This window comes from Myotis davidii, unplaced genomic scaffold (assembly GCF_000327345.1).
Source record: "Myotis davidii unplaced genomic scaffold, ASM32734v1 scaffold295, whole genome shotgun sequence".
Taxonomy (NCBI): domain Eukaryota; kingdom Metazoa; phylum Chordata; class Mammalia; order Chiroptera; family Vespertilionidae; genus Myotis; species Myotis davidii.
In genome coordinates this window covers 569,736-573,853 of record NW_006286683.1, presented here as the reverse complement: position 1 = coordinate 573,853, position 4,118 = coordinate 569,736, and positions in this window count along the sequence as shown.

Genomic DNA, 4,118 nt, shown 5'->3' with positions numbered 1-4,118 from the left:
CCTCCGGTGTGTTGTCGGCGCTCTCCGGACGCGGTTGCACCGTGTCTGCCGCAGCCCTGGTTGTGCATCGGAGGAAACGGAAATCCAGAGAAGTCAAGTATCTCACTCGGCCGCTGTCGCGCTGGACTGGGACCGGCTCCAGGCGATCGACTGTCAGATTCCAAAGCTGTTTTTTTCCATGACACCAGCGCAGCCCCTGTCTCAACAAGGTCTGAAATGACAGCAGACAAAAATGAGTATTGCGGCGGTGTTCATCCAAGCCCTCGTGCCGGGTTTGGCCATTTGAAGGTATTGACATTTGATTTTTTTTTTCCATTTTCAAATCCTGTAAAATCCTGCCAAGTTTGAAACCTCGCGAAAAAATATTTAGCTACCGACTTAAAAGTCATCAATGCTCATTCCAATATCCAGGTTCAAGGAATTAAATTCAATCTGATGGAATCACTCCTGCGGGTTGGGTTTGGGTGATAAATGAGCAAGCATCACTACCTTCACGATTAAAAACAAATTTTTAATCACTTAATAGAATCTGTGCTATATTGATGAGTGTCATTTTTTATTTTACAGAGCACTCAAACCTTACCAACATAAGCCAAGGGTGTTTTTTTTTCCGCCTGCCGTTTATTTTAAGAATAAAAAGGGCCATGATTTTGGATTTTCCAAAACTTGACTGAACACCAGCTGATGTGGGCAGTGCTGTGCTAGCCTTGTGTATTGTGTAAATAGACCACAAATAACTTCAGCGGCCCATATGAGATGAGAGCCTGCCACACTTAAAACAGAAGAGCTGAAAGGTGTAGGGCAAAGCCTGAAGAATATAAGAAATTATTATAGCCTGGTTGGCATGTCTCAGTGATTGAGTATTGATCTATGAACCAGGAGGTCTCGGTTCAATTCTGATCAGGGTACATGCCCTGGTTGCAAGCTCGATCCCCAGAGTGGGGCGTGCAGGAGTCAGCCAATCAATGATTCTCTCTTATCCTTGACCTCTCTCAGCATTGATGCTTCTCTCTCTCTCTCTCTCTTTCTCCCTTCATTTCTGAAATCAATAAAAAAATTTTTTTAAAAAAGAGCCTTACTTTTTAAAAAATCTGCTGTATAAATAAACAGTATTCTAGGGATGCTACCCGGTGGAAGAGGATAGCAATTCCAATGAGCTTAGTCCCTGGGAGACTGAGATAAGTAAGATACTCACAGCTTCAAATTCCAGACCAAACTGAAATCCAACTTTTTCTAAAGAAAAGTTTACAAGTTTACAAGGTTGGATCCACCTCAGATGTGTATCCAACTTTCCCAGAGCTTTATTTAATACATGCCAGACTGTCCTTGTCACACAAATGAAGTGGTTATTACTACAGGCACCCAGAAGACATCCAGTCCAGTGTGGAAACACCAGCTGATGTGGGCAGTGCTGTGCTAGCCTTGTGTATCGTGTAAATAGACCACAAATAATTTCAGCGGCCCATATGAGATGAGAGCCTGCCACACTTAAAACAGAAGAGCTGAAAGGTGTAGGGCAAAGCCTGAAGAATATAAGAAATTATTATAGCCTGGTTGGCATGTCTCAGTGATTGAGTATTGATCTATGAACCAGGAGGTCTCGGTTCAATTCTGATCAGGGTACATGCCCTGGTTGCAAGCTCGATCCCCAGAGTGGGGCGTGCAGGAGGCTGCCAATCAATGACTCTCTCTCATCATTGATGTTTTTATCTCTCTCTCCTTGTCCCTTTGTCTCTGACATCAATTAAAAACAAAAAAAGAAATTATTATACACCACTTCGTAGAATTTTTTTTTTAAAAAAATAGCCTGAATCCAAAAACATAAAAGCTCTTCATCAACAATACAGAATTGCAAACTGTCATTAAAATCTGCTGTATAACCCGGTTTGGCTCAGTGGATAGAGCGTTAGCCTGGGAACCAAAGGGTCCCGGGTTCGATTCTGGTCAAGGGCAGGTGCCCAGGTTGAGGGCTAGATCCCCAGTAGGGGGTGTGCAGGTGTCAGCCAATCAATGATTCTCTCTCATCCTTGACATTTTCCTTCCTCTCTGTAAAAAATAAAATATATTAAAATTAAAAAAAAGAATTACAATCTAGAGTTCGGAGGAAGTGCCCTATGAAAGGGATCGATAACAAAGAAAAAGGAATTTCTAGCTCTGCCCTTTGTACTAACCGAGATTCCAAGAAAATTAACCCAGAAATTATTGAAAGTTGCTTAAGGAAAGTCAACTTTTAAAACATTTTTGATACACATTAATTACATAGAGTATAATGCCAATATAAGTAAAATCTAACACTAGTTAGGCCTCCTTTTTATAGTAATTATAAATGATTCTCAACTATTCTCAAGGGCAGGACTTTACTAGGGAACACTCATTCACAAACACTTGACTTTTCTAAGTTTAGTCATTGTAGATATTAAAAGTAGCCCAAGAATTTCTTTAAAAATTAGTACTGAAGTCTAAGATGTGCAAACAATTGTATTTATATCCCTTTGCTCTTTTCATATATCTTCATTGATAGCTACTTAAAAGAATAAATGTCTATATCAAGGCACGCTGTCTGTGTGTGTGTGTGTGTGTGTGTGTGTGTGTGTGAAAGAGAGAGAGAGAGAGAAAAGGAGAGAGAGAGAGAGAGAGAGAGAGAGAGAGAGAGAGAGAGAAACATCTATATGAGAGAGAAACATCCATTGGCCATGCCCAAGAAAGAGAGAGAGAGAGAGAGAGAGAGAGAGAGAGAGAGAGAGAGAAACATCTATAGGAGAGAGAAACATCCATTGGCCATGCCCCAGCCTGCAACCCAGGCATGTGCCCTGACTAGGAATGGAACCGGCAACATTTTGGGACGACACTCAACCAGCTGAGCCACACTGGCCAAGGCTCATATCAAAACTTTTATTAGCTTTTATTTTGTCCCAATTAAGTATACAAAATCACAGACAGAACGTGTGTGTCTTGAAAACAGTCCAATATGACACAACGTTTCATGAATAGAACAGTCAAATATAAAATACCATTTCAAATAATGACAAAGATTCATGATTTCAGAATTTTAGCTGATTCAGGCTTAGTAATCTGTGAACTAATTCGAAATGAGTGAGGTTTCACCAAACTGTCTGCTGGCAATGCAATAGCCAATGACATTCACCAACAAGATTCTAAGCTCTACCAGTATTATAGCAGATGTCACTTCTGCAAGAGTTAACACAGGATTCACTTACTTGGTGCTTAGGGTTGTGTTCCAATCTCTGTTCTTTTAAAAAATGTATATATGTCTATTGATTTCAGAGAGGGAGAGAGAGAGAGAAACATCAATCATGAGAGAATCGTGGATCAGCTGCCTCCTGCATGCCCCACAGTGCGGATGGAACCCACAACCTGGGCATGTGTCCTGACCAGGAATCAAACGTGACCTCCTGGTTCATAGGTCGACGCTCAACCACTGAGCCCACGCCGGCCGGGCCCAGGCTCCGTTCCTAGCATTTTACTAATATTAACTCATTGAATCCTCAGAACAACACTCTGAGCTGAGACTCCTATTAGTCCATTTACAGAAAATGAAGTAAGAGCAAGACATCGAGTGTCCCTCCCATGTCAGTTATACGATCAGTAACATTAGGTTTGTTGCCTAATACACCGGGGAGAACAGAGGCTTATGTCTCCCCAAACCAGGAATTACTACAAAACTTTTCCTGCCAACAACCTAATAAATGGTTCTAGAAGCCAAAGGATGGGTTAAATTCAAGAGCTATGGTCTCCATATCACACCAACCGGGGCCAAAGCTAATTGAGCACCTACCAGTATTTGGCTTCCGTTTGCTCTATGTTTAAACTATAAAGCAGTAACCACTACAGACGTATAGGAAATGTACCAAAAAGTGGAGGCAAAGCTGAGATCGATTGCAAAGAGCAGAGTTAAAATGAGGAAATGAAGTTAGGAATGACCGTGTTGACTCTTGAAGAAAACCCTGTGAACAGAACTTACCTTAAAGGGACTACCAGTGGTTCTCAACCTTCCTAATGCCCCGACCCTTTCATACAGTTCCTCATGTTGTGGTGACCCCCAATTTCATTGTGACAAATTGAACATCATTAAAGCATAGTGATGAATCACAAAAACA